The 12,757-nt window shown below is 45.6% G+C and overlaps 1 protein-coding gene across 1 annotated transcript in view; it reads right to left on the minus strand.

The window, feature by feature from the left end:
- PCNX2 (pecanex 2) overlaps positions 1-12,757 on the minus strand; it is a 1,104,481-nt gene that overhangs the window by 933,281 nt on the left and 158,443 nt on the right. The gene's annotated exons all lie outside the window — the stretch shown is intronic.

A 12,757-nucleotide genomic window follows, 5' to 3' on the forward strand; every position in this document is an offset into this window, starting at 1 on the left:
TTCCAACTTCTGCTTCAGTTCAGTCAATAGAAGGTCATAGTCAGAACACCTTTTACATTAGCCACCATTCAGAGAGCAGCGCTGGCCCAGGCAGGCAGTCGGAAAGCTCACGCCTGCTGGCCGATGCTGAAAACACCATTCAGAGGGCGGCGCTGACACCACTGGACCACCAGGCAATGGGAGAGGTTTAAGGAGTGCGGAACAGAATGGGAAGAGGCAGTGCAGGTCCAGGCAGGCGGGCGGAGAGCTCGCGCCTATCAGCGGATGCACCTCTGGACCACCAGGCAATGGGGGAAATTTGAAAAGGGACGGGACTTGGTGGGGGTATTTTAAAGAAGGACGAGGGTTAAAAAAGGTACTGGGGTGTTTTTAAAAGGCCCCACGGGGTGTTAAAAATTTATATCTTCGCTGCATAAGACGCATCGACATTTCCACCCACTTTTGGGTGGAAAAAAGTGCTCTTATGGAGCTAAAAATACTGTAGCTATGTGGAGCAAACACCTGCCAATGCTGGTGAGAGGCAGGCATAGAGACTATTATCTGACTTACCTTGTTGAAAGTTTTTTTGATAGTGCATGCAAGGGCCTGGTGAAGAGGACTTGGTTTGGACTACTGCAGTCCAGGCATCTTGCTGGGCTGGGCCTTTTTGCCAGCCCTAAACACAGTTCTAGTGTTTGGACTTTTCTTTTGGGAATTTTGTTTTACTGATAATTTGTTCCTGGGCCTGCTTAGACTGTGAAAGCAGTCCAGAAAGTACCGATATCTGTGGGACTTGTAAAGTCGTGGCTGAATGTTTAGAAGCCAGGGTTGTTTTTTTTCTTTTTGTTTTCTGCAGGCAGGATAATGAGGCCTGCTTAATAAACTTACCTGAAAGCCTGAGCTTGTCACCCTTGGAAAAGGTGATAGAAAAAAACTTGTGGCAGGGGCGCTTGGGCTAGGCCGGTGTGGACCTACCCGGGGCCCCGTGCTACAAGGAATAGAGATTGTTTGTGATCCGGATCCTGCCAGTGGCTCCCAGGCCCACTGGTGTACTCATACCAAGCTTTTCCACTTAGCACCAGAAAGAAATAAGCCAAACTGAGTTTTCCCAAAACACAGCCAGTGCTGGATTTAATTGATAATGATAATTGTATTCATAGTCAGGTCAGATGGCATAATTGAGCGCTTGTACAAAACAGTTGGTGCCTCCGGGTTAAACCCAGTCCTTAGAGAGTAGATTCAGAGGATCCAAGATGGCCGCACGAGGAGTCGCTTGAGTTTCACTCTCCCGGGAACTCCTTAAAATATTTTTGCCTACTTTCAACTTTTTACCTGTCGCGATGCCGAAGAGGAGGGGACGTAGCGCTGCTGGAGCCTCGCAGCACTCCAGAACGGCCATCTTCGGAAACATTGAGGAGTTAATGAGGAGAATGCAGGGCACGCCGACAGCTTCGGGGAGTTGCCCGCAGGAGACGCATGGCGGAGGCGCGTCAATGACGTTCACCATGGGGCCGGAGACATCGCTAAGCCCCGAAGTAAGAGCACCTCCCCCACGCCTTCAGTCGACCAGTTCCCCGCGAGAGGAGGAACTTCCTGAGGTTGGAGTTCACCTCCTCTCGGAGGCTAAGGAGAACTACAGGGGGACTGTGCTGCAGGACTCCCTGCTGGAGCAGAGGAGTCTGAACGAGGAGACTGAGGAGGAAGCAGTGGGGGATGAGAGAATTCAACAGACTGCAGTAGGAGACACGCTGCCAGAGGGTGAGCTAACTAAATTAAAACTACAACCATTTCAAATTGTGAAGCCCCGAGAGGTTACATTAGACTCTCTGTGGGATCTGGTAGCCAATTTGGCAAGATCCATCAACCCGCAATTACAACAATTAGAAAAGAAACTAAAAAATCATGAAATTGAGATTAAAAATTTAAAGATTGGACTTGAGGACTCAAAACTTCAACACAAAATATTCATCAAGAATTAAAGTTTCCCAACAAATTACTGAGGTATTAATCAAAGACAATACTAACTTAAGAAGGAAGATGGAGGCAATGGAAAACTTTTCTCGTAATAATAACCTCAGACTGATAAATTTCCCTAGGGTTTCTGTGATAGCACCAAGGGAAATGTTGAAACGCTACATGACGGAAGTATTGGAGCTTCCTGAAGAGTCATTACCACCATTTACGCAGGTTTATTATCTTCCAAATAAGCCTCAAGACCAACAACAGCATCAACAACAGAAATTGGGACCTGATTTAATGAATATATCTAATATTTTGGAAACGTCTGATAGAGAATTAGTGACCCCGGCAACTTTACTTTTGACAGTAGCTCTCGCACCAGATAAAAACTGGTTGCTGAGACTTTTCTTTAAAAATAAACAAAAAGAGTTTTTAGATTGTAAAATTCAGATGTTCCCAGATTTGGCCAAGGATACGCAGAGAAGGAGACGAGAATTTTTGTTAAGGAAACCTGGTGTTTTATCTCTGGGGGTGACCTTTTACTTGCGACATCCATGTAAATGTGTTGTTAATTATCATTCTCATAAATATGTTTTCTTTGAGCCATCTCAACTGACAACTTTTCTCTCAACTGCATCTTTGGAGAAAGAAAGTGCTTAGTTTAAGAAAGGGTGATTTAATCTCATCCGACTAGTTATTGCCTGGTTTAAATAATTTCTTTGATTCGCCTATTTCCCTTCTTGGATCTGTTTGAGGACTTGAGTAGAAATTTATGCTCATATTTGATATTCTTTGATATATGTTTTCATTTGTATTAATTTCTTGCTAAATTTCCTTTCTGTACAAGTTGTATGCTTGAATATATTGAAAAATTCAATAAATATTAAATTTTTTTTTTAAAAACCCAGTCCTTAAAAAAAACCTGTGGCACTTCTTATAACTTCACCAAATTAGAACAAGAACAAAAATAACTTTCGGCTTCAAAACTTCGTTTGTCCTCAGAGCTGTGATGGAAGAGTAGCCCCGCCCTAGTCCCACGGCCAGGCTGTTTCTCCCAGAAGAAAACGTTAGCGCTGAGTAAAGAAACTTTCCTCCAATCCTGAAGGTCTCAGGACTACAGTCTTTTCTAAACAATTCAGCAAGCTAGGCAATATTGAGGTAAACAGTTCTCAACCTAGAAAACAAACAGCAAAAGAAAAAGGCTATTTCTTTCCCCAGAGCCCTCCCCAGGGTTCTCCTTGTCCACAGGGCTCTTAGTTTAAAAAATCCAGTCTGGGTTTTGTAACCCCTTTTTAGGTCACACACTTCCCCGCAGAACACCTGGAATGTAGACCACCTGACACCTGGAATGCAGTAGACACCTGGAATGCACTTCCAGAAGAGATGATAGGACAGAGTACAATATTGGGATTTCAAAAAGGGACGGATTGATTTCCTGAAGGAGAAAGGGGATTGAAGGGTATAGATAGAGGATTACTATACAGGATATTAAATGATTAGGGAACAAAAGGTTTAGATAAAGGATCACTTACAGGTCATGGATCGGGGGGGCCGCCGCAGGAGTGGACTGCTGGGCACGATGGACCCCTGGTCTGACCTGGCAGAGGCAATGCTTATGTTCTTATGAAACATAGAAAAGAAACAAAAAGTTAACAATATAACCTTGAATGCCAGAACTCTTCCACCTGTAGTACAAGCTACATTTCCATGGGATCCTCAGCTGCCAGCTCTGAAGGTGAGCTGCTATCCCACTGCATGGAATCTCCTCTATGGGAGTTTCTACCTCAGGGCTCCTGCCTCTGAGCTAGCCTCTTCCATTTCCCAGTCTCCCAGCTGGGGTTGGAAAGCATGAGGACTAGTTTCCTCCTTGCCTCGTTGGCTTGGCTTTTCTTCTAGCTATTCCATCCTCGGCCCCCCTTCTCACTGTCCTAGCTTTGCTGGAGGGACTAAGGGCTCACATGTGTCAGGCCCCTCCCCCTAATTACTAACAGTACGAACAGCAGAGGCTTCCTGGCTTGAAGCCAAGGTAATTTTCTGTATCTTCTTAAAGGGATAGGATTAAAAGGTGCAGCACAAGTCTGTTTAACTTTCTCCAGCTGCACTGCTCTAGGCTTGAGAATAGACACAGGGGAAAACTTAAAGACACCATCCTCCTCTAACAAGAGTTCCTCCCTGCTCTTTCCTATTGGCACGGAAGCAAACTAGAGGCCCTTGGGAAGTGTAGTTTTCTGTACAGCAGGGTTTCTGGTTTAAACCTAGGTTCTGTGGAGGAAAATAGGGACTTGCCGGGTGCTTGGCACAGGCTTTCTATCACCCTGCCTGGGCTCCCTGCCACAAACTAAACCTATCCTTTGAAAAGCCAGAACTGGTTGGGAGTTGTTTTTTCTTGCTGTTTGAGTTTTGCAATGAACCTGACTTGTATAGTTTTGGCGTTCTCACCCTGAAAGGCCATTCTCCCTTTCGAGTGGTGCGCTTATGTCAGTATAGTCACCCACCATGGCACTACGGCTACCCTAGTGAAGGCCAGATGGATGACAATCATCAGAACTGAGCTGACGGTTTTTCCTCTCTCTGACACTGCCAGAGTGTAGTGACTGTTCTAAATGAGCGAGGTCTTGCAATACAGTACATGTAGTATTTTGTATTAAAGTTTTTGGGTGTGGAACGAATCGTCTGAGTTTCCATTATTTCCTATGGAAATTTGTTTTGATATACAGTGCTTTGGATTACAAGCATGCTTCTGGAACGAATTATGCTCCCAAACCAAGGTTTTACTGTATTTGAATCTGAAAGTGAAAATTTGCATAAATGCATAAAGCCATATTTATTTGGATGGTCATATTTCAGCTTCACTTGACTGTAAAAGCTCATGTTGCAAATCTTGGAAGTACCTCATAGTTCATGTCTGCTGGTAAATTTGTACCCTCAGCCTGACTTACCTACCAGCAGCAGTATGGAGCCAAACTGTGCCAAAAATTTTCATTTGTGAATTTTTTTGCCTATTTTGCTGACCTGTAGAAATGGAAGCAAGTTCGCAAAAGATTTCAACTTGGAACAGAAACTTGCCCCAAGGTGTTGTAATAAACTGCAAAATTTCAGACTCCTAGGTAGTTTCCTTCTGCCACAGGGCTTAAGCAAAGTTGGCATTTTAGGTCACACGAGGCCATGGGAGTGCATCGATTGCTTTGTTCAACCATCCTCTAGCTCCTGACCAAATTGAGATAGATCCAAAAAATTTTGCAGTTTCATTTGAGACCCTAGACAACACCCCTGTAAAATTTGGTTGGATTTCAAGGTGGGGGGTCAAACTGGACAGTTTTCAGTATTGGTTCACTATGGCATGGAATGACCCTATACCCACCTGTCTACCACTCTAATAGCTCTTATGGCTCCAGGTAGCACTTATATGGCAGTAGAGTAAGGTTTTGGGGGGTTTTGGTGGGCTCACATTTTCCACCATGAATGTAGTGGCTAGAGTGTCATATGGGACTTGCTACTCCTCTCAATGGTTCACTAGCCCACCCACCACGCTACTTAAGACACCTGTGTGTAGCTCTACTACTCATATCCTATACCAGGTGCTGATGTTCTGGAGACAGGTATGCATGTTTGTATTCTGATCTTTGTGGGTATGTCTTACCCTTGATGCATGCAGTGGTCATCTAGTCAGTTGTGAGTATCTTCGTGGCACTTAGACCCTTCTAAAACAGGTCTAGTTCCAAACGTATAAGTTCTGTCCAGGATGTCTTGCAAAATGTTTGATTATCGCTACAAAGTTGGTCCATGTTTAACCCACCCTTGAGACTGCCCAAAGCCCACCCATAAACATGCTTCCAGCACACCTATCTGTGCTCTGACTACAGACGACTGGAATACATCACCTCACCTAGACGTAGGGAAAGACGGTTTTGATTATCGAGACCTGGACGTCCTGGCGATTAGGATGTCCAAGTGCTGATTGAGGATGCTTTTTGGATATCTATGTTTTTAGATTATGGTCCCCTCAGCTAATAGCTAAACACATACACTTTGATGTAGTCATCTACCAATGGCATTCCAAACACTCGAGCATTCAGGCCTGGATTCTCTAAACAGCACCGTGTGGGCGTTCACCTTAAAAAGCGGCTGTCAAATCATTGTCAAATCACGCAATAGTGCTGTTGGAGAATCGTAGCTCTGGCAAAGGTAGGAGCTGGAAATGCAGGCCAGAGTTTTGAAGGCCTACATTTCCGGCGCCTACCTTTAATGTGAATCGCATCTCCTGAGGTGCTTACCAGCACTTAACGCCACTTCTGGTGTTACTCATACCTACAGTGGTGTCGGTGCCAGTAAGCACCTTCAAAGCCATGAATCCAGCACCATTGTTTTGTGTACTGGTAGGTGCCTAGAAAATTGTTTTAAAACATCTTTTAAACTGCATTTAGCACTTAACTTAGATGCCGGTAGGGCGCCTATTGGTGCCCAAGTTAGGGGTGACGTTTATAGAATATAGGCCCTCAATATCTTCTTGAGATAGGATAAAGCCTGTTATGCTGTTCAATTCCTTGCAACAAGGCCATCATTGAATGCTAGATGACTATTTAAATTTCTGTTATTTTCCACAATAAAGTGCAGATATTGATTGGATTTATTTTCTTGATATACTGCTTGTACTCAATGTATTAAATAAAACTGACTTCAGTTATTTTTGAAATGAACAATAAGACAGACCCTCATAACACTCAGAAACACAATGTTTCCAGAGAGTCAGTCCCACATAGAAGAAAACTCTCTTTCTTGCAATCTCTAGTTTAATTTATCTTAATTCAGGTACCATAAATTGCTTGCCTTGTGAGGATCTTAAAGCTCTTCCTGGCTGATATTAAACAAATTTTTACTCAAATATTCAGGAAACAGGAGATGCCAAGCCTGAAAACTAAACATAACAGCTTAAATTCAGTTTGTTTAGTCACAAGTAGCCAATGCAATTCATTGAAGGTTCCTTTAAGTAAAATACTGTTAGATTTATTTGCATAAAGTAACTTTTTATCAATGTTGTCACTGCTGAGTGTGAAAAAATAAAAAGATAGTTATAATACCAAGAAATTTGCTCCATTAAGCAAAAATAGCAAATTTTAAGAAAAACTGAGCTTTATGTAATCAGTGGCTTTGAGCGATCCCAGAAGGGGCTTTAAAAATATTTTTTTATAATTTTCTGCTCAAGTACAATCAAATTCATGAACCTAAAATTCACACAGTTTTCCCAACTTTAGATTTTTCTGGAAAACCCTAAAATACACTAATCACATATGACATGTAAATAATATCACAAAAGATCTTTCATAGCATAGGGTCCACATTAAGAGTTTGCAGATATATTTACAATATGAAACCATGATAGTGACAGTGCATCTGTTCAAAATAAATGGCTATTTTTGTATTATGAGAAAAATGACCAATTTTTCCTTCTTTCAAGTGTCATGCCAATTCATTACCTCTACATGCAACAATATGATCCTCATCTACAAAACATAATGGACTTTTCAAAAAGCCAAATGTGAATGTCTTATGTGCTTAAAATGTCCAAGTCCCAATTTTGCAAAGACAGACTATGGACTAGAGCACAGTTCTTCAAACCGCCGGTCCGCAGACCGGTGGGCGGTCCGCAGGAAATTTTTGCCCGGTCCGCGCAGTAGCGCGGCAAGATTGACTCACTTCAACTTCCTGCCGGTCCGCGCAGGGCCAGCAAGATCAACATCTGAAGCGTGCGCGCTGGGCCGGAGAGATCTTGGGGAGCCTCCGACAGTGGCTTTCTCCCCTCTTCTGCAGCTCTCCTTTACTTCCCAGCGCAGTGATTCACGAAGGGCAGCCTCGGGGCTTTTGCTGAGTCGCGGCTGCCTCTGATGATTGCAACTTCCTCTTTCCTCAGAGGCGCGACCCAATAAAGGACCCGAGGCTGCCTTCATGAATCGCTGCGCTGGAAGTAAGGAAGAGCTGGTGGCAGGGGAGAAAGCCACTATCAGATAGCTGCTGGGGCAAGGGAAAATAAAGGGACAGCTGCTACTGGAGAGGGGAGAAGGAGAAATGCTTCTGGGAGGGAAGGAGGGAAAGGACTCTGGGAAGCTGCTGGGCAAGGAAAAAAAAGGGACAGCTGCTACTGGAGAGGGAGAAGGAGAAAGGAGAGATGCTTCTGGGAGGGGAGGAGGGAAAGGAATCTGGGAAGCTGCTGGGCAAGGAAAAAAAAGGTGACAGCTGTGCTACTAGGAGAGGGAGAAGGAGAAGGAGAATGATTCTGGGAAGGGGAGGAGGGAAAGGAATCTGGAAACTGCTGGCAAGGAAAAAAAGGGACAGCGCTACTGGAGAGGGAGAAGGAGAGATGCTGCAGGGAGGGGAGGAGGGAAGAGAGAGTTACTGCTGGACAGGATGAGGAGGGAAGGGAGAATGAAAAAAAGGAAGGAAACAGCTGGCAGAGAGATTAGAGGAGGGGGAAGGGGAGACACAGGCATGAAAAAGTAAGAGATTGATGATAGGAAGGGGTCAGAAGAAAAATAAGCAGAGAGGGACAAAACGATGATAGATCTGGTGTAGTGAGAGATAAAAATGAAGAGAGCAGTGAAGCTGGAATGAATCATGTAAAAAGGAGAGAAGGGGCACAAGCTGGATGGAAAGGGGATGAGGGGTATAGAAGAAGAACAGATACTATATGGAAGGGGAAGAGGGACAGACAGTGGATGGAAGGGGCAGATGCTGGATTGAAGAGACAGAGAAGGGCAGTACGCTGGAAGGAAGAGAGTGAAAAGAAGAATTGAAAGCAGAAATCAGAGACGACAAAAGGTAGAAAAAAAATAAATTTTTATTTCTATTTTGTGATTAGAATATATCAGATTTGAAATATATATCCTGCTAGAGCTGGTGTTAGACATAACTGGGGGACTGCAAAACCCAGGCAGTGCTTCTTTTAGCTTTCCAGCGGGCTTAGGGGGCGGCTCTCTGACCAGGGGGCATTTGCCCTAGTTTGCCACTCCCCTCTGAAAACTATTACTGTCAGTGTGACTTCAGTATTCTGTTTAGCATGATATTTCTGTGTAAGCATTCTGTAATAATTTGTCTTGTTCAGGTTTTCTTGATAGTAGAGGGGATATATGTGAAGGGGAGGGGAGACAGGGGTTTTGTTGATCCTGGCTCTGAATTATTTGTATTATAAAATGAACAATTCTACAGAATATTGTTTCTTTTTATACTTTAATAAAATACTTTCAATATAAAATCATAACTAAGGCGTGTGGATGGGATCAGATGATTTGTGGGATCCGAGCTTGCGGGAGAGTGTGGGCGAAACGGGTTTTTAAATTTTTATAGTCCTAGTAGTTTGCCGGTCCACAAAAATAATTCTTTTTTTTCTGCCGGCTCCACGGGTGTAAAAAGGTTGAAGAACACTGGACTAGAGAGATACACGGGAATCACTACTGCAGCAATACCGCAGTTACTGCAGTAATTCCATGGTTACTGCAGTAATAACTGTAGCATTGGGAACAACTTAAAAAAATCCCCCAGGAATGCCGCAGGAAAGTAAACCAATCTAACAGCATTCCCACAGTAATGTGGAGGCTGAATCCCTGCAGTGAGCTCATCCTGACGACTCCATACCATAAAAGCAACATCAGGCTGTGAGATCACGGCTCCTTCTCTTTAGCTCCAGCATCATGACTTCATGGGATTCAGTGTAGAGAAGGACATAGAGATAGTTACCCGCAGTTAACCATGGGGCAGGGTAGGGGACAGAACCTATGGGGATGGGGATGGGGACAGGGACAAACTCTGTCCCCATGTCATTTTCTAAAAACTTGAGACTAGTATCAATTGCCAAGAAACTGCTGAAGCTGCTTTTGGATTTAAATCAGGGGTGTCCAACCCACGGCCCGCAGGCTGCATGTGGCCCTGTGAAGTATTCTGTGGGACCCCGCTCATGATGTGGTGTTTTCCTCTGCCGGCTCCCTCCTTCGTCTTGCTGCAGTGTTTGCTCAAAGCCTCTTGCTGCTGACCCGGAAGTGTTCCCTCTGACGTTACGACATCAGAGGGAATGCTTCCAGATCAGCTGCAGGAGGCGCATGGAAGATGCTGCCCACGGCTTTGAGCAAATGCTGCAGGCAGGGCAAGAGCCGCAAGTTCAGCGCCACCTGCAACTTTAGCCAGATCCTGGTGATCCCAGAGTGACTGAACATCAACGCGGCCACTGAGGAGGAGCTGATGACCCTGCCGGGGGTGAGCCGGGCCGGGGCAGCTGCAGGTGGCACGTGCGCCCATCGAGCCCTTCCCCGGTGTGCACAAGTGCCAACCCTTGCTGTGCGTGGCCACGTGGAACCTACAGCACTGCTCCATGGACAAGACCAACAACCCAGTGCTCTGCATGACCCTGCTGTAGAACGGGTAAGGGATCAGCGCAAATGTTTCACTTGGGCAGGAGGGGTGAATGCTGCGCTGCTGATGGGTGTGTGAGGGAGGAGAAATGCTGCTTTCTGCTGCACTCAATTGGGGAGAGAGAGGGAAGGAGGGAGAAGGAAAAGGGAAAGGAATGAGAGATGCCAAGTCCATGGGAGGGAGAGATGCCAGGGCATGGGAAAGGAAGGAAGGAAGGAGAGAAAGGGATGAGATGACATGCCAGATAATGGAGGGGGAGGGGAAGGGGAGTTGGAAGGAGAGAAAAGATGCCAGGGCACAGGGGAGGGAAGGGAAACTAAGGAGACAAATGCCAGACCAGAGGGAGAAGAGGTGCCAGAGAGGAGGTACCAGGGCATGGGGGGAGGGAAGGGAAGGATATAGAGATGCCTGATCATAGGGTGGAGTGCTTAGGAAGGAAAGGAGAAGAAAGAGATGTCAGAGCACAGGGGAGGGGTGTGATGGGGCCAGGGGTATGCCTAGCGCTGGCAACCCGGTTCCTGCCCCAGGCACAAGTATTACCGCTCTTTGAAGGACCACTCTGGAATAAGCACAGCAGAGAAAAAGAAAAAAAACAAAACAAAACTTTCCACCAATAATTGCCAGTACCAAGTTTTATTATCCAGTTCAGTTGCACTAGTTCTAATACAGCCATACCGGCTGATGATGCTTGGAAAAGATTTATCACAAACAAAAGTTCTCTTTTACAGCAAGTCCTTGCTTCAATCAGGAAAGGGGGAAAAAAGACCCAAAACATTTCCCTTTTTACCCGGATTTCTTTCTCACTGCCACTGCCACTGTCATGCTTTGCACAGTTCTGGGCAGCATTCTGGTTTCAAGAACTTATATACAAGAGCCCCTATGGACAAGCCGGCCCTGGGCTTTAGCTCCATGCCTTTTAAGGCTTAGTACAATTACTGTATTGAGCCCACTGTATTTCTTCAGGAAGTTCTGCCCACCTGACTACCTGAAGTATGAATATCCCACTGACCACTTCTTATTTCTGGGCAGTGGGCTGGGAACCATCCACCCTTGTTTTAATGGTCTAAGATTCCCCTTCCAAAAGTTTCCACTATCAGGGATGTGAAATGTCAGGTCACTTAATCCACTCCGGGCTTTATTTCTCCTTTTAAGGTTAGTTAACATTACCCATCCCCACTCACTATGCTTTGCTTGCATACAGGGATTCTGGTTTAATTTCTGCTATTAGGCAATCCTCACATTCACACATTCATTTATACAGTCCCACATAAGGACAGAAATGTTTCTTTAAGTACTTTAGACCACAGTTCTTCAACCGCCGGTCCGCGCAGGGCCGGCGAGATCAAAACGGCAGTTAAATTTCCTGCCGACTGCGGTTCCTCCCGACTAATATTCCTCCCAGCCTCAGGCGATCAAGATAGGCTGCCAACGTCGGGGCCTTCCCTCTCTGAGTCTCGCCTGTTCGGAAACAGGAAGTTGAAACAAAATAGGCGGGACTCAAAGAGTGAAGGTCCCGACGTCGGCAGCGTGTCTTGATCACCACCCCTGCCGAGTTGCTGAAGAGGGCCGCGGGGAAAGTTGCGATTAGACCGGAGAGAGCTGCAGATTCAGGTGCAAGTGGAGGGAGATGGTCAGCGTGTGCGAACAAGATCCTGGGGAGCCTTCACAGTGGCTGTCTCCCCTCCCACCAGCTCTCCAATTTGCCAGGGAAGTGATTTACCGGCAACTTCCTACAGGCAAGTACCGAGAGCTGCTGGAAGGGGAAGAAGCCACTGTAGGAGGCTGGGAAGGTCTGGAAAAGGGAGAGCTGTTACTGGACTTCAAGGGAGTTAGAAGGAGAGATGCTGCTGGGAGGGGAGGAGGGAAAGGTATGGGAAGAGAGTTAATGTTGGATAGAGGGAAGGGAGAAGAAGGAGAGATGCTGCTGGGAAGGGAGGAGGGAAAGAGATGGGAAGAGAGTTACTGTTGGATAGAGGGAGGAGGGAAGGGAGGAAGAAGGAGAGATGCTGCTGGGAGGGGAGGAGGAAAGGAATGGGAAGAGAGTTAATGTTGGATAGAGGGAGGAGGGAAGGGAGAAGGAAAAAAAAGGAAGGAGGGTAGGGATAAAGAAAAAAGGAAGGAAACAGCTGGCAGGGAGATTACAGGAAGGGAAGGGGGTCAGGGTGGAATGGAGAGATCAGATGAGAGAAAGGGGAGAGAGAGGAATGAGAAAGTAGAGAGACATTGATGCTGGAAAGGGGGTCAGCAGAGAAATGAGAGAGGGATAAAGATGCTAGATCTGGTGTAGGAGAGATAAAAATGAAGAAGTCAGTGAAGCTGGAATGAATGATGTAAAAAGGAGAGAGGAGGATGGACAAGGAAGAGGGGAATAGAAAGAAGTCAGATACATATGGAAGGGGGAGAGGGCAACATTGGATGGAAC

The sequence above is a fragment of the Geotrypetes seraphini genome, chromosome 3 (assembly GCF_902459505.1).
Source record: "Geotrypetes seraphini chromosome 3, aGeoSer1.1, whole genome shotgun sequence".
In the NCBI taxonomy this organism is placed as follows: Eukaryota; Metazoa; Chordata; class Amphibia; order Gymnophiona; family Dermophiidae; genus Geotrypetes; species Geotrypetes seraphini.